This window comes from Amblyomma americanum, chromosome 1 (assembly GCF_052857255.1).
Source record: "Amblyomma americanum isolate KBUSLIRL-KWMA chromosome 1, ASM5285725v1, whole genome shotgun sequence".
Lineage (NCBI taxonomy): Eukaryota > Metazoa > Arthropoda > Arachnida > Ixodida > Ixodidae > Amblyomma > Amblyomma americanum.
Genome location: NC_135497.1, coordinates 180,255,212 through 180,279,054, shown reverse-complemented (window position 1 = coordinate 180,279,054; position 23,843 = coordinate 180,255,212). Strand labels below are relative to the sequence as shown.

Genomic DNA, 23,843 nt, shown 5'->3' with positions numbered 1-23,843 from the left:
AGTACAGAAAAACGGATGGTTCCGATTGTGTTTTGGAATGTCTCTTAGGACACATGTAAAAGCAATGTTGAAAAAATATAGCAAAGGGAATCTATTACCTTTCTTCTGGCCCAGGTTTTCCGGGGCGTCTTTGACGCCATGATGCGTCCCATGAAGAACAACAGAAGTGCCGACTCTCAAGTGGTCGCTGAATTTTTTAAACAAAAATATTCCATGTCTTGTATCTGCCGAAGCTAGCGGCCTTGCAGCTCCTTCGTCTCTGCAAAAAATACAGAAAAGCGGTTAGTTCAAAATTGTGTTTTGAAATGCACCTAAAGGCATTGGAAAAGCAATGTGTCAAAATAAAGCAACACGAACCGATTACCGTTCTTCTGGCCCATGTTTTCCTTGGTGTCTTTGACGCCACGATGCGTCGTATCAAAAACAACAGAAGTGCCGACTCTCAAGTGGCCGCAGAATTTTTAAACCAAAAATATTCCTTATCTTCTCTCTGCCGAAGCTAACCGCTTTGCTGCTCCTATGTCTCTGCAAACAATACAGAAAATCGGATGGTTCAGATCGTATTTTGGAATGTCTCTTTGGACACATGTAAATTCAACGTTGGAAAATATAGCAAAGGGAATCTATTACCGTTCTTCTGGCACAGATTTTCCTTGATGTCTTTGACGCCATGATCTGTTTCATGAAGAACAAAAGAAGTGCCGACTCTCAAGTGGTGACTGAATTTTTAAAGCAAAAATATTCCTTGCCTTCTCTCTGCCGACGCTAGCCGTCTTGCAGCTCCTTCGTCTCTGCAAAAAAATACAGAAATACTAATGGTAAAGAATTGTTTCGGAATGTCTCTAAGGGCACTGGAAAGTGCAATGTTGCAAAATAAAGCACCGCGAATCTATTACCATTGTTCGGGCTCAGGATTTTCCTGGGTCTGCTTGACGCCATGATGCGTTGCATTAAGGACAACAGAAGTGCCGACTCTCAAGTGCTCACTGAATTTTTGGAACAAAAATATTCATTCTCTTCTCTCTGCCGAAGCTAGCCGCCTTGCAGCTCCTGCGTTTCTGCAAACAGTACAGAAAAACGGATGGTTCCGATTGTGTTTTGGAATGTCTCTTAGGACACATGTAAATGCAATCTTGAAAAATATAGCAAAGAGAATCTCTTACCTGTCATCTGGCCCAGGTTTTCCTGGGTGTCTTTGACGCCATGATGCGTCGCATGAAGAACAACAGAAGTGCCGACTCTCAAGTGCTCACTGAATTTTTTAAACCAAAATATTTCATGTCTTCTGTCTGCTGAAGCTGGCCGCCTTGCAGCCCCTGCGTCTCTGCAAACAATGAAGAAAAACAAATGGTTCAGTGTTGTGTTTTGAAATATTATCTAAGGGCAGTGGTAAATGCAATGTTTGAAAATAAAGCAAAAGGAATCAAGTACCATTCTTCTGGCCCAGGTTTTCCTGGGTGTGTTTAAGATTATAATGCGTCGCATGAAGAACAACCGAAGTGCCGACTTCCAAGTGCTCAGAAGTACTTGCAACTGTGCTTGTTGGTGCATATTCGTGAAATACATAAGTGCGCAAACTGGCAACACGGACGAGGAATGGAACAGGACGAGCACTACACATTCAACAGGGTTTATTCATTGAATTTTTTTAACAAAAATATTTCATGTCTTCTATCTGCCGAAGTGCCGCCTTGCAGCCCCTGCGTCTCTGCAAACAATGTAGAAAAACAAATGGTTCAGTGTTGTGTTTTGGAATAATCTCTAAGGGCACTAGTAAATGCAATGTTGGAAAATATAGCAAAAGGAATGAATTACCATTCTTCGGGACCATGATTTTCCTGGGTCTGCTTGACGCCATAATCCGTCGCATGAAGAACAACAGAAGTGCCGATTCTCAAATGGTCGCTGAGTTTTTAAAACAAAAATATTCCTTGTCTTCTCTCTGCCGAAGCTAGCCGTCTCGCAGCTCCTTGGTCTCTGCAAAAAAATACAGAAATACGGATGGTAAAGAATTGTGTTTTGGAATGTCTTTAAGGGCACTGGTATATGCAATGCTGCAAAAGAAAGCAACGCGAATCTAATACCATTGTTCGGACTAAGAATTTTCCGTTGTCTGCTTGACGCCATGATGCGTCGCATGAAGAACAACAGAAGTACCGACTGTCAACTGGTTGCTGAATATTTTAAACAGAATTATTCCATGTCTTCTGTCTGCCGAAGCTAGCCGCCTTGCAGCTCCTGCGCCTCTGCAAACAGTACAGAAAAACGGATGGTTCCGATTGTGTTTTGGAATGTCTCTTAGGACCCATGTAAATGCAGTGTTGAAAAATATAGCAAAGGGAATCTCTTACCTTTTTTCTGGCCCAGGTTTTCCTGGGTGTCTTTGACGCCATGATGCGTCCTATGAAGAACAACAGAAGTGCCGACCCTCAAGTGGTCGAAGAATTTTTAAACAAAAATATTGCACGTCTTCTGTCTGCCGCAGCTGGCCGGCCAGCAGCTCCTTCGTCTCTGCAAACAATACAGAAAAACGGATGGTTCAGATTGTGTTTTGAAATCTCTTTGGACACATATAAATGCAATGTTGGAAAATATAGCAAAGGGAATCTATTACCGTTCCTCTGGCCCAGGTTTTCCATGGTGTCTTTGACGCCACGATGCATCGTATGAAGAATAAGAGAAGTGCCGACTCTCATGTGGTCGCTGAATTTTTAAAACAAAAATATTCCTTGTCTTCTCTCTGTCGAAGCTAGCCGTCTTGCAGCTCCTTCGTCTGAAAAAATACAGAAATACGGATGGTAAAGAATTGTGTTTTGAAATGTCTCTAAGCGCACTTGAAAGTGCAAGGTTTCAAAATAAAGCACCGCGGATCTATTACCATTGTTCGGGCTCAGGATTTTTCTGTGTCTGCTTGACGCCATGATGCGTCGCATGAAGAACAACAGAAGTGCCGACTATCAACTGGTTGTTGAATTTTTTTAAACATAATAATTCCATGTCTTCTGTCTTCCGAAGCTAGCCGCCTCGCAGCTCCAGCGTCTCTGCAAACAGTACAGAATAACGGTTGGTTCCAATTGTGTTTTGGAATGTCTCTTAGGACACATGTAAATGCAATGTTAAAAAATATAGCAAATGGAATCTCTTACCTTTTTTCTGGCCCAGGTTTTCCTAGGTGTCTTTGATGCCATGATGCGTCCTATGAAGAACGACAGAAGTGCCGACTCTCAAGTGGTCGAAGAATTATTAAACAAAAATATTGCACGTCTTCTGTCTGCCGCAGCTGGCCGGCCAGCAGCTCCTTCGTCTGAAAAAAATACAGAAATACGGATGGTAAAGAATTGTGTTTTGGAATGTCTCTAAGGGCACTTGAAAGTGCAAGGTTTCAAAATAAAGCACCGCGAATCTATTACCATTGTTCGGGCTCAGGATTTTCCTGGGTCTGCTTGACGCTATGATGCGTCGCATGAAGAACAACAGAAGTGCCGACAATCAAGTGGTTGTTGAATCTTTTTAAACAAAATAATTCCATGTCTTCTGTCTTCCGAAGCTAGCCGCCTCGCAGCTCCAGCGTCTCTGCAAACAATACAGAAAAACGTATGGTTCAGAATTGTGTTTTGGAACGTCTCTAACGGCACTGGTATATGCAATGTTGCAAAAGAAAAGAACGCGAATCTATTACCATTGTTCGGACCCAGGTTTTTCCTGTCTGCTTGACGCCATGATGCGTCGCATGAAGAACAACAGTAGTGCCGACTGTAAACTGGTTGTTGAATTTTTTTAAACAAAGTTAATCCATGTCTTCTTTCTGTCGAAGCTAGCTGCCTTGCTGCTCCTACGTCTCTGCAAACAATACCGAAAATCGGATGGTTCAGATCTTGTTTCGGAATGTATCTTTGGACACATGTAAATTTTACGTTGGAAAATATAGCAAAGAAAATCTATTACCGTTCTTCTGGCACAGCTTTTCCTTGGTGTCTTTGACGCCATGATGCGTCGCATGAAGAACAACAGACGTCCCGACTCTCAAGTGGTCGCTGTATTTTTAAACAAAAATATCCCATGTGTTCTGTCTGTCGCAGCTGGGCGGCCAGCAGCTCCTTCGTCTCTGGAAACAAAACAGAAAAACGTGTGGTTCAGATTGTGTTTTGGAATGTCTATTAGGACACACGTAAATGCAATGCTGGGAAATATAGCAAAGAGAATCTATTACCTTTCTTCTGGCCCAGGTTTTCCGGGGCGTCTTTGACGCCATGATGCGTCGCATGAAGAACAACAGAAGTGGCAACATTCAAGTGCTCTCTGAATTTTTAGAACAAAAATATTCTATGTCTTCTCTCTGCCGAAGCTAGCCGCCTCGCAGCTCCAGCGTCTCTGCAAACAATACAGAAAAACGTATGATTCAGAATTGTGTTTTGGAAGCTAGCCGCCTCGCAGCTCCAGCGTCTCTGCAAACAATTCAGAAAAACGTATGATTCAGAATTGTGTTTTGGAACGTCTCTAAGGGCACTGGTATATGCAATGTTGCAAAAGAAAGGAATGCGAATCTATTACCATTGTTCGAACTCAGGTTTTTCCTGTGTCTGCTTGACGCCTTGATGCGTCGCATGAAGAACAACAGAAGTGCAGACTGTAAACTGGTTGTTGAATTTTTTTAAACAAAGTTAATCCGTCTTCTTTCTGCCGAAGCTAGCTGCCTTGCTGCTCCTACGTCTCTGCAAACAATACCGAAAATCGGATGGTTCAGATCTTGTTTTGGAATGTATCTTTGGACACATGTAAATTTTACGTTGGAAAATATAGCAAAGAAAATCTATTACCGTTCTTCTGGCACAGCTTTTCCTTGGTGTCTTTGACGCCATGATGCGTCTCATGAAGAACAACAGAAGTCCCGACTCTCAAGTGGTCGCTGTATTTTTAAACAAAAATATCCCATGTGTTCTGTCCGTCGCAGCTGGCCGGCCAGCAGCTCCTTCGTCTCTGCAAACAAAACAGAAAAACGTGTGGCTCAGATTGTGTTTTGGAATGTCTATTAGGACACACGTAAATGCAATGCTGGGAAATATAGCAAAGAGAATCTATTACCTTTCTTCTGGCCGAGGTTTTCCGGGGCGTCTTTGACGCCATGATGCGTCGCATGAAGAACAACAGAAGTGGCAACATTCAAGTGCTCTCTGAATTTTTAGAACAAAAATATTCTATGTCTTCTCTCTGCCGAAGCTAGCCGCCTCGCAGCTCCAGCGTCTCTGCAAACAATACAGAAAAGCGTATGATTCAGAATTGTGTTTTGGAAGCTAGCCGCCTCGCATCTCCAGCGTCTCTGCAAACAATTCAGAAAAACGTATGATTCAGCATTGTGTTTTGGAACGTCTCTAAGGGCACTGGTATATGCAATGTTGCAAAAGAAAGGAATGCGAATCTATTACCATTGTTCGGACTCAGGTTTTTCCTGTGTCCGCTTGACGCCATGATGCGTCCCATGAAGAACAACAGAAGTGCCGACTCTCAAGTGGTCGCTGAATTTTTTAAACAAAAATATTCCTTGTCTTCTCTCTGCCGAAGCTAGCCATCTTGCAGCTCCTTGGTCTCTGCAAAAAATACAGACATACGGATGGTAAAGAATTGTGTTTTCGAATGTCTGTAAGGGCACTGGAAAATGCAATGCTGCAAAAGAAAGCAACGCGAATCTAATACCATTGTTCGGACTGGGGTTTTTCCTGGGGCTGCTTGACACCATGATGCGTCGCATGAAGAACAACACAAGTGCCGACTGTCAAAGGGTTGCTTAAATTTTTAAACAAAATTATTCCATGTCCTCTGTATGCCGAAGCTAGCCGCCTTGCAGCTCCTGCGCCTCTGCAAACAGTACAGAAAGACGGATGGTTCCGATTGTGTTTCGGAATGTCTCTTAGGACACATGTAAATGCAATGTTGAAAAATGTAGCAAAGGGAATCTCTTACCTTTTATCCGGCCCAGGATTTCCTGGGTGTCTTTGACGCCATGATGCGTCCTATGAAGAACGACAGAAGTGCCGACTCTCAAGTGGTCGAAGAATTTTTAAACAAAAATATTGCACGTCTTCTGTCTGCCGCAGCTGGCCGGCCAGCAGCTCCTTCGCCTGAAAAAAATACAGAAATACGGATGGTAAAGAATTGTGTTTTGGAATGTCTCTAAGGGCACTTGAAAGTGAAAGGTTTCAAAATAAAGCACCGCGAATCTATTACCATTGTTCGGGCTCAGGATTTTCCTGGGTCTGCTTGACGCTATGATGCGTCGCATGAAGAACAACAGAAGTGCCGACAATCAAGTGGTTGTTGAATCTTTTTAAACAAAATAATTCCATGTCTTCTGTCTTCCGAAGCTAGCCGCCTCGCAGCTCCAGCGTCTCTGCAAACAATACAAAAAAACGTATGGTTCAGAATTGTGTTTTGGAACGTCTCTAACGGCACTGGTATATGCAATGTTGCAAAAGAAAAGAACGCGAATCTATTACCATTGTTCGGACCCAGGTTTTTCCTGTCTGCTTGACGCCATGATGCGTCGCATGAAGAACAACAGTAGTGCCGACTGTAAACTGGTTGTTGAATTTTTTTAAACAAAGTTAAATCATGTCTTCTTTCTGTCGAAGCTAGCTGCCTTGCTGCTCCTACGTCTCTGCAAACAATACAGAAAATCGGATGGTTCAGATCTTGTTTTGGAATGTATCTTTGGACACATGTAAATTTTACGTTGGAAAATATAGCAAAGAAAATCTATTACCGTTCTTCTGGCACAGCTTTTCCTTGGTGTCTTTGACGCCATGATGCGTCGCATGAAGAACAACAGAAATCCCGACTCTCAAGTGGTCGCTGTATTTTTAAACAAAAATATCCCATGTGTTCTGTCTGTCGCAGCTGGCCGGCCAGCAGCTCCTTCGTCTCTGCAAACAAAACAGAAAAACGTGTGGCTCAGATTGTGTTTTGGAATGTCTATTAGGACACACGTAAATGCAATGCTGGGAAATATAGCAAAGAGAATCTATTACCTTTCTTCTGGCCCAGGTTTTCCGGGGCGTCTTTGACGCCATGATGCGTCGCATGAAGAACAACAGAAGTGGCAACATTCAAGTGCTCTCTGAATTTTTAGAACAAAAATATTCTATGTCTTCTCTCTGCCGAAGCTAGCCGCCTCGCAGCTCCAGCGTCTCTGCAAACAATTCAGAAAAACGTATGATTCAGAATTGTGTTTTGGAACGTCTCTAAGGGCACTGGTATATGCAATGTTGCAAAAGAAAGGAATGCGAATCTATTACCATTGTTCAAACTCAGGTTTTTCCTGTGTCTGCTTGACGCCATGATGCGTCGCATGAAGAACAACAGAAGTGCCGACTGTAAACTGGTTGTTGAATTTTTTTAAACAAAGTTAATCCGTCTTCTTTCTGCCGAAGCTAGCTGCCTTGCAGCTCCTTCGTCTCTGCAAACAATACAGAAAAACGGGTGGCTCAGATTGTGTTTTGGAATGTCTATTAGGACACATGTGAATGCAATGCTGGGAAATATAGCAAAGAGAATCCATTACCGTTCTTCTGGCCCAGCTTTTCCCGGGTGTCTGACGCCATGATGCGTCGCATGAAGAACAACAGAAGTGGCAACTTTCAAGTGCTCTCTGAATTTTTAGAACAAAAATATTCTATGTCTTGTCTCTGCCGAAGCTAGCCGCCTTGAAGCTCCTGCGTCTCTGCAAACAGTACAGAATAACGTTTGGTTCCGATTGTGTCTTGGAATGTCTCTTAGGACACATGTAAATGCAATGTTAAAAAATATAGCAAAGAGAATCTCTTACCTTTCTTCTGGCCCAGGTTTTCCTAGGTGTCTTTGATGCCATGATGCGTCCCATGAAGAACAACAGAAGTGCCGACTCTCAAGTGGTCGCTGAATTTTTTAAACAAAAATATTCCTTGTCTTCTCTCTGCCGAAGCTAGCCATCTTGCAGCTCCTTCGTCTCTGCAAAGAATACAGACATACGGATGGTAAAGAATTGTGTTTTCGAATGTCTCTAAGGCCACTGGAAAATGCAATGCTGCAAAAGAAAGCAACGCGAATCTAATACCATTGTTCGGACTGGGGTTTTTCCTGGGGCTGCTTGACACCATGATGCGTAGCATGAAGAACACCACAAGTGCCGACTATCAAAGGGTTGCTTAAATTTTTAAACAAAATTATTCCATGTCTTCTGTATGCCGAATCTAGCCGCCTTGCAGCTCCTGCGCCTCTGCAAACAGTACAGAAAAACGGATGTTTCAGATTGTTTTGAAATCTCTCTTTGGAGACATGAAAATGCAATGTTGGAAAATATAGCAATGGGAATCTATTACCGTTCTTCTGGCCCAGGTTTTCCTTGGTGTCTTTGACGCCACGATGCGTCGTATGAAGAGCAACAGAAGTGGCGACTCTCAAGTGGTCGCTGAATTTTTGAAACAAAAATATTCCTTGTCTTCTCTCTGCCGAAGCTAGCCGTCTTGCAGCTCCTTCGTCTGAAAAAATACAGAAATACGGATGGTAAAGAATTGTGGTTTGGAATGTCTCTAAGGGCACTTGAAAGTGCAAGGTTTCAAAATAAAGCACCGCGAATCTATTACCATTGTTCGGGCTCAGGATTTTCCTGGGTCTGCTTGACGCTATGATGCGTCGCATGAAGAACAACAGAAGTGCCGACAATCAAGTGGTTGTTGAATCTTTTTAAACAAAATAATTCCATGTCTTCTGTCTTCCGAAGCTAGCCGCCTCGCAGCTCCAGCGTCTCTGCAAACAATACAGAAAAACGTATGGTTCAGAATTGTGCTTTGGAACGTCTCTAACGGCACTGGTATATGCAATGTTGCAAAAGAAAAGAACGCGAATCTATTACCATTGTTCGGACCCAGGTTTTTCCTGTGTCTGCTTGACGCCATGATGCGTCGCATGAAGAACAACAGTAGTGCCGACTGTAAACTGGTTGTTGAATTTTTTAAACAAAGTTAATCCATGTCTTCTTTCTGCCGAAGCTAGCTCCCTTGCTGCTCCTACGTCTCTGCAAACAATACAGAAAATCGGATGGTTCAGATCTTGTTTTGGAATGTCTCTTTGGACACATGTAAATTCTACGTTGGAAAATATAGCAAAGAAAATCTATTACCGTTCTTCTGGCACAGGTTTTCCTTGGTGTCTGACGCCATGATGCGTCGCATGAAGAACAACAGAAGTCCCGACTCTCAAGTGGTCGCTGTATTTTTAAACAAAAATATCCCATGTGTTCTGTCTGTCGCAGCTGGCCGGCCAGCAGCTCCTTCGTCTCTGCAAACAAAACAGAAAAACGTGTGGCTCAGATTGTGTTTTGGAATGTCTATTAGGACACACGTAAATGCAATGCTGGGAAATATAGCAAAGAGAATCTATTACCTTTCTTCTGGCCCAGGTTTTCCGGGGCGTCTTTGACGCCATGATTCGTCGCATGAAGAACAACAGAAGTGGCAACATTCAAGTGCTCTCTGAATTTTTAGAACAAAAGTATTCGATGTCTTCTCTCTGCCGAAGCTAGCCGCCTCGCAGCTCCAGCGTCTCTGCAAACAATACAGAAAAACGTATGATTCAGAATTGTGTTTTGGAAGCTAGCCGCCTCGCAGCTCCAGCGTCTCTGCAAACAATTCAGAAAAACGTATGATTCAGAATTGTGTTTTGGAACGTCTCTAAGGGCACTGGTATATGAAATGTTGCAAAAGAAAGGAATGCGAATCTATTACCATTGTTCTGACTCAAGTTTTTCCTCTGTCTGCTTGACGCCATGATGCGTCGCATGAAGAACAACAGAAGTGCCGACTGTAAACTGGTTGTTGAATTTTTTTAAACAAAGTTAATCCATGTCTTCTTTCTGCCGAAGCTAGCTGCCTTGCAGCTCCTTCGTCTCTGTAAACAATACAGAAAAACGGGTGGCTCAGATTGTGTTTTGGAATGTCTATTAGGACACATGTAAATGCAATGCTGGGAAATATAGAAAAGAGAATCTATTACCGTTCTTCTGGCCCAGCTTTTCCCGGGTGTCTTTGACACCATGATGCGTCGCATGAAGAACAACAGAAGTGGCAACTTTCAAGTGCTCTCTGAATTTTTAGAACAAAAATATTCTAGGTCTTCTCTCTGCCGAAGCTAGCCGCCTTGCAGCTCCTGCGTCTCTGCGAACAGTAGAGAAAAACGGTTGGTTCCGATTGTGTTTTGGAATGTCTCTTAGGACACATGTAAATGCAATGTTGAAAAATGTAGCAAAGGGAATCTCTTACCTTTTTTTCGGCCCAGGATTTCCTGGGTGTCTTTGACGCAATGATGCGTCCTATGAAGAACAACAGAAGTGCCGACTCTCAAGTGGTCGAAGAAGTTTTAAACAAAAATATTGCACGTTTTCTGTCTGCCGCAGCTGGCCGGCCAGCAGCTCCTTCGTCTCTGCATACAATACAGAAAAACGGATGGTTCAGATTGTTTCTAAATCCCTCTTTGGACACAAGAAAATGCAATGTTGGAAAATATTGCAATAGGAATCTATTACCGTTCTTCTGGCCCAGGTTTTCCTTGGTGTCTTTGACGCCACGATGCGTCGTATGAAGAGCAACAGAAGTGGCCACTCTCAAGTGGTCGCTGAATTTTTAAAACAAAAATATTCCTTGTCTTCTCTCTGCCGAAGCTAGCCGTCTTGCAGCTCCTTCGTCTGAAAAAATACGAAATACGGATGGTAAAAAATTGTGTTTTGGAATGTTTCTAAGGGCACTTGAAAGTGCAAGGTTTCAAAATAAAGCACCGCGAATCTATTACCATTGTTCGGGCTCAGGATTTTCCTGGGTCTGCTTGACGCTATGATGCGTCGCATGAAGAACAACAGAAGTGCCGACAGTCAAGTGGTTGTTGAATTTTTTTAAACAAAATAATTCCATGTCTTTTGTCTTCCGAAGCAAGCCGCCTCGCAGCTCCAGCGTCTCTGCAAACAATACAGAAAAACGTATGGTTCAGAATTGTGTTTTGGAACGTCTCTAACGGCACTGGTATATGCAATGTTGCAAAAGAAAGGAACGCGAATCTATTACCATTGTTCGGACTCAGCTTTTTCCTGTGTCTGCTTGATGCCATGATGCGTCGCATGAAGAACAACAGATGTGCCGACTGTAAACTGGTTGTTGAATTTTTTAAACAAAGTTAATCCATGTCTTCTTTCTGCCGAAGCTAGCTGCCTTGCTGCTCCTACGTCTCTGCAAACAATACAGAAAATCGGATGGTTCAGATCTTGTTTTGGAATGTCTCTTTGGACACATGTAAATTCAACGTTGGAAAATATAGCAAAGGAAATCTATTACCGTTCTTCTGGCACAGGTTTTCCTTGGTGTCTTTGACGCCATGATGCGTCGCATGAAGAACAACAGAAGTGGCAACATTCAAGTGCTCTCTGAATTTTTAGAACAAAAATATTCTATGTCTTCTCTCTGCCGAAGCTAGCCGTCTTGCAGCTCCTTCGTCTCTGCAAAAAAATACAAACATACGGATGGTAAAGAATTGGGTTTTCAAATGTCTCTAAGGGCACTGGAAAATGCAATGCTGCAAAAGAAAGCAACGCGAATCTAATACCATTGTTCGGACTGGAGATTTTCCTGGGTCTGCTTGACACCATGATGCGTCGCATGAAGAACAACAGAAGTGCCGACTATCAACGGGATGTCGAATTTTTTTAAACATAATTATTCCATGTCACCTTTCTTCCGAAGCTAGCCGCCTCGCAGATCCGGCGTCTTTGCAAACAATACAGAAAAATGTACGTTTCAGAATTGTGTTTTGGAACGTCTCAAAGGGCACTGGAAAATGCCATGTTGCAAAATAAAAGAACGCGAATCTATTACCATTGTTCGGACTCAGGTTTTTCCTGTGTATGCTTGACGCCATGATGCGTCGCATGAAGAACAACTGAAGTGCCGACTGTCAACTGGTTGTTGAATTTTTTTAAACAAAATTATTCCATGTCTTCTGTCTGCCGAAGCTAGCCGCCTCGCAGCTCCAGCGTCTCTGCAAACAATACAGAAAAACGTATGGTTCAGAATTGTGCTTTGGAACGTCTCTAACGGCACTGGTATATGCAATGTTGCAAAAGAAAAGAACGCGAATCTATTACCATTGTTCGGACCCAGGTTTTTCCTGTGTCTGCTTGACGCCATGATCCGTCGCATGAAGAACAGTAGTGCCGACTGTAAACTGGTTGTTGAATTTTTTTACCGAAAGTTAATCCATGTCTTCTTTCTGCCGAAGCTAGCTGCCTTGATGCTCCTACGTCTCTGCAAACAATACAGAAAATCGGATGGTTCAGATCTTGTTTTGGAATGTCTCTTTGGACACATGTAAATTCTACGTTGGAAAATATAGCAAAGAAAATCTATTACCGTTCTTCTGGCACAGGTTTTCCTTGGTGTCTTTGACGCCATGATGCGTCGCATGAAGAACAACAGAAGTCCCGACTCTCAAGTGGTCGCTGTATTTTTAAACAAAAATATCCCATGTGTTCTGTCTGTCGCAGCTGGCCGGCCAGCAGCTCCTTCGTCTCTGCAAACAAAACAGAAAAACGTGTGGCTCAGATTGTGTTTTGGAATGTCTATTAGGACACACGTAAATGCAATGCTGGGAAATATAGCAAAGAGAATCTATTACCTTTCTTCTGGCCCAGGTTTTCCAGGGCGTCTTTGACGCCATGATGCGTCGCATGAAGAACAACAGAAGTGGCAACATTCAAGTGCTCTCTGAATTTTGAGAACAAAAATATTCTATGTCTTCTCTCTGCCGAAGCTAGCCGCCTCGCAGCTCCAGCGTCTCTGCAAACAATACAGAAAAACGTATGATTCAGAATTGTGTTTTGGAACGTCTTTAAGGGCACTGGTATATGCAATGTTGCAAAAGAAAGGAATGCGAATCTATTACCATTGTTCGGACTCAGGTTTTTCCTGTGTCTGCTTGACGCCATGATGCGTCGCATGAAGAACAACAGAAGTGCCGACTGTAAACTGGTTGTTGAATTTTTTTAAACAAAGTTAATCCATGTCTTCTTTCTGCCGAAGCTAGCTGCCTTGCAGCTCCTTCGTCTCTGCGAACAATACAGAAAAACGGGTGGCTCAGATTGTGTTTTGGAATGTCTATTAGGACACATGTAAATGCAATGCTGGGAAATATAGAAAAGAGAATCTATTACCGTTCTTCTGGCCCAGCTTTTCCCGGGTGTCTGACGCCATGATGCGTCGCATGAAGAACAACAGAAGTGGCAACTTTCAAGTGCTCTCTGAATTTTTAGAACAAAAATATTCTATGTCTTCTCTCTGCCGAAGCTAGCCGCCTTGCAGCTCCTGCGTCTCTGCAAACAGTACAGAATAACGGTTGGTTCCGATTGTGTTTTGGAATGTCTCTTAGGACACATGTAAATGCAATGTTAAAAAATATAGCAAAGGGAATCTCTTACCTTTTTTCTGGCCCAGGTTTTCCTAGGTGTCTTTGATGCCATGATGCGTCCCATGAAGACAACAGAAGTGCCGACTCTCAAGTGGTCGCTGAATTTTTTAAACAAAAATATTCCTTGTCTTCTCTCTGCCGAAGCTAGCCATCTTGCAGCTCCTTCGTCTCTGCAAAAAATACAGACATATGGATGGTAAAGAATTGTGTTTTCGAATGTCTCTAAGGGCACTGGAAAATGCAATGCTGCAAAAGAAAGCAACGCGAATCTAATATCATTGTTCGGACTGGGGTTTTTCCGGGGGCTGCTTGACACCATGATGCGTCGCATGAAGAACAACACAAGTGCCGACTGTCAAAGGGTTGCTTAAATTTTTAAACAAAATTATTCCATGTCTTCTGTATGCCGAAGCTAGTCGCCTTCCAGCTCCTGCGCCTCTGCAAACAGTACAGAAAAACGGATGTTTCAGATTGTTTTGAAATCTCTCTTTGGACACATGAATATGCAATGTTGGAAAATATAGCAATGGGAATCTATTACCTTTCTTCTGGCCCAGGTTTTCCTTGGTGTCTTTGACGCCACGAAGCGTCGTATGAAGAGCAACAGAAGTGGCGACTCTCAAGTGGTCGCTGAATTTTTGAAACAAAAATATTCCTTGTCTTCTCTCTGCCGAAGCTAGCCGTCTTGCAGCTCCTTCGTCTGAAAAAATACAGAAATACGGATGGTAAAGAATTGTGTTTTGGAATGTCTCTAAGGGCACTTGAAAGTGCAAGGTTTCAAAATAAAGCACCGCGAATCCATTACCATTGTTCGGGCTCAGGATTTTCCTGGGTCTGCTTGACGCTATGATGCGTCGCATGAAGAACAACAGAAGTGCCGACAATCAAGTGGTTGTTGAGTCTTTTTAAACAAAATAATTCCATGTCTTCTGTCTTCCGAAGCTAGCCGCCTCGCAGCTCCAGCGTCTCTGCAAACAATACAGAAAAACGTATGGTTCAGAATTGTGTTTTGGAACGTCTCTAACGGCACTGGTATATGCAATGTTGCAAAAGAAAAGAACGCGAATCTATTACCATTGTTCGGACCCAGGTTTTTCCTGTGTCTGCTTGACGCCATGATGCGTCGCATGAAGAACAACAGTAGTGCCGACTGTAAACTGGTTGTTGATTTTTTTAAACAAAGTTAATCCATGTCTTCTTTCTGCCGAAGCTAGCTGCCTTGCAGCTCCTGCGTCTCTGCAAACAGTACAGAAAATCGGATGGTTCAGATCTTGTTTTGGAATGTCTCTTTGGACACATGTAAATTCTACGTTGGAAAATATAGCAAAGAAAATCTATTACCGTTCTTCTGGCACAGGTTTTCCTTGGTGTCTTTGACGATATGATGCGTCGCATGAAGAACAACAGAAGTCCCGACTCTCAAGTGGTCGCTGTATTTTTAAACAAAAATATCCCATGTGTTCTGTCTGTCGCAGCTGGCCGGCCAGCAGCTCCTTCGTCTCTGCAAACAAAACAGAAAAACGTGTGGCTTAGATTGTGTTTTGGAATGTCTATTAGGACACACGTAAATGCAATGCTGGGAAATATAGCAAAGAGAATCTATTACCTTTCTTCTGGCCCAGGTTTTCCGGTGCGTCTTTGACGCCATGATTCGTCGCATGAAGAACAACAGAAGTGGCAACATTCAAGTGCTCTCTGAATTTTTAGAACAAAAATATTCGATGTCTTCTCTCTGCCGAAGCTAGCCGCCTCGCAGCTCCAGCGTCTCTGCAAACAATACAGAAAAACGTATGATTCAGAATTGTGTTTTGGAACGTCTATTAGGACACACGTAAATGCAATGCTGGGAAATATAGCAAAGAGAATCTATTACCTTTCTTCTGGCCCAGGTTTTCCGGGGCGTCTTTGACGCCATGATTCGTCGCATGAAGAACAACAGAAGTGGCAACATTCAAGTGCTCTCTGAATTTTTAGAACAAAAATATTCGATGTCTTCTCTCTGCCGAAGCTAGCCGCCTTGCAGCTCCTGCGTCTCTGCAAACAGTACAGAAAAACGGATGGTTCCGATTGTGTTTTGGAATGTCTCTTAGGACACATGTAAAAGCAATGTTGAAAAAATATAGCAAAGGGAATCTCTTACCTTTTTTCTGGCCCAGGTTTTCCTGGGTGTCTTTGACGCCATGATGCGTCCCATGAAGAACAACAGAAGTGCCGACTCTCAAGTGGTCGCTGAATTTTTTAAACAAAAATATTCCATGTCTTGTATCTGCCGAAGCTAGCGGCCTTGCAGCTCCTTCGTCTCTGCAAAAATACAGAAAAGCGGTTAGTTCAAAATTGTGTTTTGAAATGCACCTAAAGGCATTGGAAAAGCAATGTGTCAAAATAAAGCAACACGAAAAGATTACCGTTCTTCTGGCCCATGTTTTCCTTGGTGTCTTTGACGCCACGATGCGTCGTATCAAAAACAACAGAAGTGCCGACTCTCAAGTGGCCGCAGAATTTTTAAACCAAAAATATTCCTTATCTTCTCTCTGCCGAAGCTAACCGCTTTGCTGCTCCTATGTCTCTGCAAACAATACAGAAAATCGGATGGTTCAGATCGTATTTTGGAATGTCTCTTTGGACACATGTAAATTCAACGTTGGAAAATATAGCAAAGGGAATCTATTACCGTTCTTCTGGCACAGATTTTCCTTGATGTCTTTGACGCCATGATCTGTTTCATGAAGAACAAGAGAAGTGCCGACTCTCAAGTGGTGACTGAATTTTTAAAGCAAAAATATTCCTTGCCTTCTCTCTGCCGACGCTAGCCGTCTTGCAGCTCCTTCGTCTCTGCAAAAAAATACAGAAATACTAATGGTAAAGAATTGTTTCGGAATGTCTCTAAGGGCACTGGAAAGTGCAATGTTGCAAAATAAAGCACCGCGAATCTATTACCATTGTTCGGGCTCAGGATTTTCCTGGGTCTGCTTGACGCCATGATGCGTTGCATTAAGGACAACAGAAGTGCCGACTCTCAAGTGCTCACTGAATTTTTTAAACCAAAATATTTCATGTCTTCTGTCTGCTGAAGCTGGCCGCCTTGCAGCCCCTGCGTCTCTGCAAACAATGAAGAAAAACAAATGGTTCAGTGTTGTGTTTTGAAATATTCTCTAAGGGCAGTGGTAAATGCAATGTTGGAAAATAAAGCAAAAGGAATCAAGTACCATTCTTCTGGCCCAGGTTTTCCTGGGTGTGTTTAAGATTATAATGCGTCGCATGAAGAACAACCGGAGTGCCGACTTCCAAGTGCTCAGAAGTACTTGCAACTGTGCTTGTTGGTGCGTATTCGTGAAATACATAAGTGCGCAAACTGGCAACACGGACGAGGAATGGAACAGGACGAGCACTACACATTCAACAGGGTTTATTCATTGAATTTTTTTAACAAAAATATTTCATGTCTTCTATCTGCCGAAGTGCCGCCTTGCAGCCCCTGCGTCTCTGCAAACAATGTAGAAAAACAAATGGTTCAGTGTTGTGTTTTGGAATAATCTCTAAGGGCACTAGTAAATGCAATGTTGGAAAATATAGCAAAAGGAATGAATTACCATTCTTCGGGACCATGATTTTCCTGGGTCTGCTTGACGCCATAATCCGTCGCATGAAGAACAACAGAAGTGCCGATTCTCAAATGGTCGCTGAGTTTTTAAAACAAAAATATTCCTTGTCTTCTCTCTGCCGAAGCTAGCCGTCTCGCAGCTCCTTGGTCTCTGCAAAAAAATACAGAAATACGGATGGTAAAGAATTGTGTTTTGGAATGTCTTTAAGGGCACTGGTATATGCAATGCTGCAAAAGAAAGCAACGCGAATCTAATACCATTGTTCGGACTAAGAATTTTCCGTTGTCTGCTTGACGCCATGATGCGTCGCATGAAGAACAACAGAAGTACCGACTGTCAACTGGTTGCTGAATATTTTAAACAGAATTATTCCATGTCTTCTGTCTGCCGAAGCTAGCCGCCTTGCAGCTCCTGCGCCTCTGCAAACAGTACAGAAAAACGGATGGTTCAGATTGTGTTTTGAAATCTCTTTGGACACATGTAAATGCAATGTTGGAAAATATAGCAAAGGGAATCTATTACCGTTCTTCTGGCCCAGGTTTTCCATGTTGTCTTTGACGCCACGATGCATCCTATGAAGAATAAGAGAAGTGCCGACTCTCATGTGGTCGCTGAATTTTTAAAACAAAAATATTCCTTGTCTTCTCTCTGTCGAAGCTAGCCGTCTTGCAGCTCCTTCGTCTGAAAAAATACAGAAATACGGATGGTAAAGAATTGTGTTTTGAAATGTCTCTAAGCGCACTTGAAAGTGCAAGGTTTCAAAATAAAGCACCGCGGATCTATTACCATTGTTCGGGCTCAGGATTTTTCTGTGTCTGCTTGACGCCATGATGCGTCGCATGAAGAACAACAGAAGTGCCGACTATCAACTGGTTGTTGAATTTTTTTAAACATAATAATTCCATGTCTTCTGTCTTCCGAAGCTAGCCGCCTCGCAGCTCCAGCGTCTCTGCAAGCAGTACAGAATAACGGTTGGTTCCAATTGTGTTTTGGAATGTCTCTTAGGACACATGTAAATGCAATGTTAAAAAATATAGCAAATGGAATCTCTTACCTTTTTTCTGGCCCAGGTTTTCCTAGGTGTCTTTGATGCCATGATGCGTACTATGAAGAACGACAGAAGTGCCGACTCTCAAGTGGTCGAAGAATTATTAAACAAAAATATTGCACGTCTTCTGTCTGCCGCAGCTGGCCGGCCAGCAGCTCCTTCGTCTGAAAAAAATACAGAAATACGGATGGTAAAGAATTGTGTTTTGGAATGTCTCTAAGGGCACTTGAAAGTGCAAGGTTTCAAAATAAAGCACCGCGAATCTATTACCATTGTTCGGGCTCAGGATTTTCCTGGGTCTGCTTGACGCTATGATGCGTCGCATGAAGAACAACAGAAGTGCCGACAATCAAGTGGTTGTTGAATCTTTTTAAACAAAATAATTCCATGTCTTCTGTCTTCCGAAGCTAGCCGCCTCGCAGCTCCAGCGTCTCTGCAAACAATACAGAAAAACGTATGGTTCAGAATTGTGTTTTGGAACGTCTCTAACGGCACTGGTATATGCAATGTTGCAAAAGAAAAGAACGCGAATCTATTACCATTGTTCGGACCCAGGTTTTTCCTGTCTGCTTGACGCCATGATGCGTCGCATGAAGAACAACAGTAGTGCCGACTGTAAACTGGTTGTTGAATTTTTTTAAACAAAGTTAATCCATGTCTTCTTTCTGTCGAAGCTAGCTGCCTTGCTGCTCCTACGTCTCTGCAAACAATACCGAAAATCGGATGGTTCAGATCTTGTTTTGGAATGTATCTTTGGACACATGTAAATTTTACGTTGGAAAATATAGCAAAGAAAATCTATTACCGTTCTTCTGGCACAGCTTTTCCTTGGTGTCTTTGACGCCATGATGCGTCGCATGAAGAACAACAGACGTCCCGACTCTCAAGTGGTCGCTGTATTTTTAAACAAAAATATCCCATGTGTTCTGTCTGTCGCAGCTGGCCGGCCAGCAGCTCCTTCGTCTCTGCAAACAAAACAGAAAAACGTGTGGCTCAGATTGTGTTTTGGAATGTCTATTAGGACACACGTAAATGCAATGCTGGGAAATATAGCAAAGAGAATCTATTACCTTTCTTCTGGCCCAGGTTTTCCGGGGCGTCTTTGACGCCATGATGCGTCGCATGAAGAACAACAGAAGTGGCAACATTCAAGTGCTCTCTGAATTTTTAGAACAAAAATATTCTATGTCTTCTCTCTGCCGAAGCTAGCCGCCTCGCAGCTCCAGCGTCTCTGCAAACAATACAGAAAAACGTATGATTCAGAATTGTGTTTTGGAAGCTAGCCGCCTCGCAGCTCCAGCGTCTCTGCAAACAATTCAGAAAAACGTATGATTCAGAATTGTGTTTTGGAACGTCTCTAAGGGCACTGGTATATGCAATGTTGCAAAAGAAAGGAATGCGAATCTATTACCATTGTTCGAACTCAGGTTTTTCCTGTGTCTGCTTGACGCCATGATGCGTCGCATGAAGAACAACAGAAGTGCAGACTGTAAACTGGTTGTTGAATTTTTTTAAACAAAGTTAATCCGTCTTCTTTCTGCCGAAGCTAGCTGCCTTGCTGCTCCTACGTCTCTGCAAACAATACCGAAAATCGGATGGTTCAGATCTTGTTTTGGAATGTATCTTTGGACACATGTAAATTTTACGTTGGAAAATATAGCAAAGAAAATCTATTACCGTTCTTCTGGCACAGCTTTTCCTTGGTGTCTTTGACGCCATGATGCGTCGCATGAAGAACAACAGAAGTCCCGACTCTCAAGTGGTCGCTGTATTTTTAAACAAAAATATCCCATGTGTTCTGTCCGTCGCAGCTGGCCGGCCAGCAGCTCCTTCGTCTCTGCAAACAAAACAGAAAAACGTGTGGCTCAGATTGTGTTTTGGAATGTCTATTAGGACACACGTAAATGCAATGCTGGGAAATATAGCAAAGAGAATCTATTACCTTTCTTCTGGCCAAGGTTTTCCGGGGCGTCTTTGACGCCATGATGCGTCGCATGAAGAACAACAGAAGTGGGAACATTCAAGTGCTCTCTGAATTTTTAGAACAAAAATATTCTATGTCTTCTCTCTGCCGAAGCTAGCCGCCTCGCAGCTCCAGCGTCTCTGCAAACAATACAGAAAAACGTATGATTCAGAATTGTGTTTTGGAAGCTAGCCGCCTCGCATCTCCAGCGTCTCTGCAAACAATTCAGAAAAACGTATGATTCAGAATTGTGTTTTGGAACGTCTCTAAGGGCACTGGTATATGCAATGTTGCAAAAGAAAGGAATGCGAATCTATTACCATTATTCGGACTCAGGTTTTTCCTGTGTCCGCTTGACGCCATGATGCGTCCCATGAAGAACAACAGAAGTGCCGACTCTCAAGTGGTCGCTGAATTTTTTAAACAAAAATATTCCTTGTCTTCTCTCTGCCGAAGCTAGCCATCTTGCAGCTCCTTGGTCTCTGCAAAAAATACAGACATACGGATGGTAAAGAATTGTGTTTTCGAATGTCTCTAAGGGCACTGGAAAATGCAATGCTGCAAAAGAAAGCAACGCGAATCTAATACCATTGTTCGGACTGGGGTTTTTCCTGGGGCTGCTTGACACCATGATGCGTCGCATGAAGAACAACACAAGTGCCGACTGTCAAAGGGTTGCCTAAATTTTTAAACAAAATTATTCCATGTCTTCTGTATGCCGAAGCTAGCCGCCTTGCAGCTCCTGCGCCTCTGCAAACAGTACAGAAAGACGGATGGTTCCGATTGTGTTTCGGAATGTCTCTTAGGACACATGTAAATGCAATGTTGAAAAATGTAGCAAAGGGAATCTCTTACCTTTTATCCGGCCCAGGATTTCCTGGGTGTTTTTGACGCCATGATGCGTCCTATGAAGAACGACAGAAGTGCCGACTCTCAAGTGGTCGAAGAATTTTTAAACAAAAATATTGCACGTCTTCTGTCTGCCGCAGCTGGCCGGCCAGCAGCTCCTTCGTCTGAAAAAAATACAGAAATACGGATGGTAAAGAATTGTGTTTTGGAATGTCTCTAAGGGCACTTGAAAGTGCAAGGTTTCAAAATAAAGCACCGCGAATCTATTACCATTGTTCGGGCTCAGGATTTTCCTGGGTCTGCTTGGCGCTATGATGCGTCGCATGAAGAACAACAGTAGTTCCGACTGTAAACTGGTTGTTGAATTTTTTTAAACAAAGTTAATCCATGTCTTCTTTCTGTCGAAGCTAGCTGCCTTGCTGCTCCTACGTCTCTGCAAACAATACAGAAAATCGGATGGTTCAGATCTTGTTTTGGAATGTATCTTTGGACACATGTAAATTTTACGTTGGAAAATATAGCAAAGAAAATCTATTACCGTTCTTCTGGCTCAGCATTTCCTTGGTGTCTTTGACGCCATGATGCGTCGCATGAAGAACAACAGAAATCCCGACTCTCAAGTGGTCGCTGTATTTTTAAACAAAAATATCCCATGTGTTCTGTCTGTCGCAGCTGGCCGGCCAGCAGCTCCTTCGTCTCTGCAAACAAAACAGAAAAACGTGTGGCTCAGATTGTGTTTTGGAATGTCTATTAGGACACACGTAAATGCAATGCTGGGAAATATAGCAAAGAGAATCTATTACCTTTCTTCTGGCCCAGGTTTTCCGGGGCGTCTTTGACGCCATGATGCGTCGCATGAAGAACAACAGAAGTGGCAACATTCAAGTGCTCTCTGAATTTTTAGAACAAAAATATTCTATGTCTTCTCTCTGCCGAAGCTAGCCGCCTCGCAGCTCCAGCGTCTCTGCAAACAATTCAGAAAAACGTATGATTCAGAATTGTGTTTTGGAACGTCTCTAAGGGCACTGGTATATGCAATGTTGCAAAAGAAAGGAATGCGAATCTATTACCATTGTTCAAACTCAGGTTTTTCCTGTGTCTGCTTGACGCCATGATGCGTCGCATGAAGAACAACAGAAGTGCCGACTGTAAACTGGTTGTTGAATTTTTTTAAACAAAGTTAATCCGTCTTCTTTCTGCCGAAGCTAGCTGCCTTGCAGCTCCTTCGTCTCTGCAAACAATACAGAAAAACGGGTGGCTCAGATTGTGTTTTGGAATGTCTATTAGGACACATGTGAATGCAATGCTGGGAAATATAGCAAAGAGAATCTATTACCTTTCTTCTGGCCCAGGTTTTCCGGGGCGTCTTTGACGCCATGATTCGTCGCATGAAGAACAACAGAAGTGGCAACATTCAAGTGCTCTCTGAATTTTTAGAACAAAAGTATTCGATGTCTTCTCTCTGCCGAAGCTAGCCGCCTCGCAGCTCCAGCGTCTCTGCAAACAATACAGAAAAACGTATGATTCAGAATTGTGTTTTGGAAGCTAGCCGCCTCGCAGCTCCAGCGTCTCTGCAAACAATTCAGAAAAACGTATGATTCAGAATTGTGTTTTGGAACGTCTCTAAGGGCACTGGTATATGAAATGTTGCAAAAGAAAGGAATGCGAATCTATTACCATTGTTCTGACTCAAGTTTTTCCTCTGTCTGCTTGACGCCATGATGCGTCGCATGAAGAACAACAGAAGTGCCGACTGTAAACTGGTTGTTGAATTTTTTTAAACAAAGTTAATCCATGTCTTCTTTCTGCCGAAGCTAGCTGCCTTGCAGCTCCTTCGTCTCTGCAAACAATACAGAAAAACGGGTGGCTCAGATTGTGTTTTGGAATGTCTATTAGGACACATGTAAATGCAATGCTGGGAAATATAGAAAAGAGAATCTATTACCGTTCTTCTGGCCCAGCTTTTCCCGGGTGTCTTTGACACCATGATGCGTCGCATGAAGAACAACAGAAGTGGCAACTTTCAAGTGCTCTCTGAATTTTTAGAACAAAAATATTCTAGGTCTTCTCTCTGCCGAAGCTAGCCGCCTTGCAGCTCCTGCGTCTCTGCAAACAGTAGAGAAAAACGGTTGGTTCCGATTGTGTTTTGGAATGTCTCTTAGGACACATGTAAATGCAATGTTGAAAAATGTAGCAAAGGGAATCTCTTACCTTTTTTCCGGCCCAGGATTTCCTGGGTGTCTTTGACGCCATGATGCGTCCTATGAAGAACAACAGAAGTGCCGACTCTCAAGTGGTCGAAGAAGTTTTAAACAAAAATATTGCACGTTTTCTGTCTGCCGCAGCTGGCCGGCCAGCAGCTCCTTCGTCTCTGCATACAATACAGAAAAACGGATGGTTCAGATTGTTTCTAAATCTCTCTTTGGACACAAGAAAATGCAATGTTGGAAAATATTGCAATAGGAATCTATTACCGTTCTTCTGGCCCAGGTTTTCCTTGGTGTCTTTGACGCCACGATGCGTCGTATGAAGAGCAACAGAAGTGGCCACTCTCAAGTGGTCGCTGAATTTTTAAAACAAAAATATTCCTTGTCTTCTCTCTGCCGAAGCTAGCCGTCTTGCAGCTCCTTCGTCTGAAAAAATACAGAAATACGGATGGTAAAAAATTGTGTTTTGGAATGTTTCTAAGGGCACATGAAAGTGCAAGGTTTCAAAATAAAGCACCGCGAATCTATTACCATTGTTCGGGCTCAGGATTTTCCTGGGTCTGCTTGACGCTATGATGCGTCGCATGAAGAACAACAGAAGTGCCGACAGTCAAGTGGTTGTTGAATTTTTTTAAACAAAATAATTCCATGTCTTCTGTCTTCCGAAGCAAGCCGCCTCGCAGCTCTAGCGTCTCTGC

The 23,843-nt window shown here is 43.0% G+C and overlaps 2 long non-coding RNA genes across 2 annotated transcripts; both read right to left on the bottom strand.

The window, feature by feature from the left end:
* Positions 1 to 1,614: 1,614 nt before the first annotated feature.
* LOC144093929 (uncharacterized) lies at positions 1,615 to 2,196 on the bottom strand. Its single transcript, XR_013306356.1, has 3 exons — positions 2,085 to 2,196; positions 1,816 to 1,977; positions 1,615 to 1,708 (listed from the first exon to the last, which is right to left on the bottom strand). It is a non-coding gene; the product is annotated as an uncharacterized LOC144093929 (long non-coding RNA).
* Positions 2,197 to 16,865: 14,669 nt separating this feature from the next.
* LOC144093925 (uncharacterized) lies at positions 16,866 to 17,447 on the bottom strand. Its single transcript, XR_013306355.1, has 3 exons — positions 17,336 to 17,447; positions 17,067 to 17,228; positions 16,866 to 16,959 (listed from the first exon to the last, which is right to left on the bottom strand). It is a non-coding gene; the product is annotated as an uncharacterized LOC144093925 (long non-coding RNA).
* Positions 17,448 to 23,843: the final 6,396 nt, after the last annotated feature.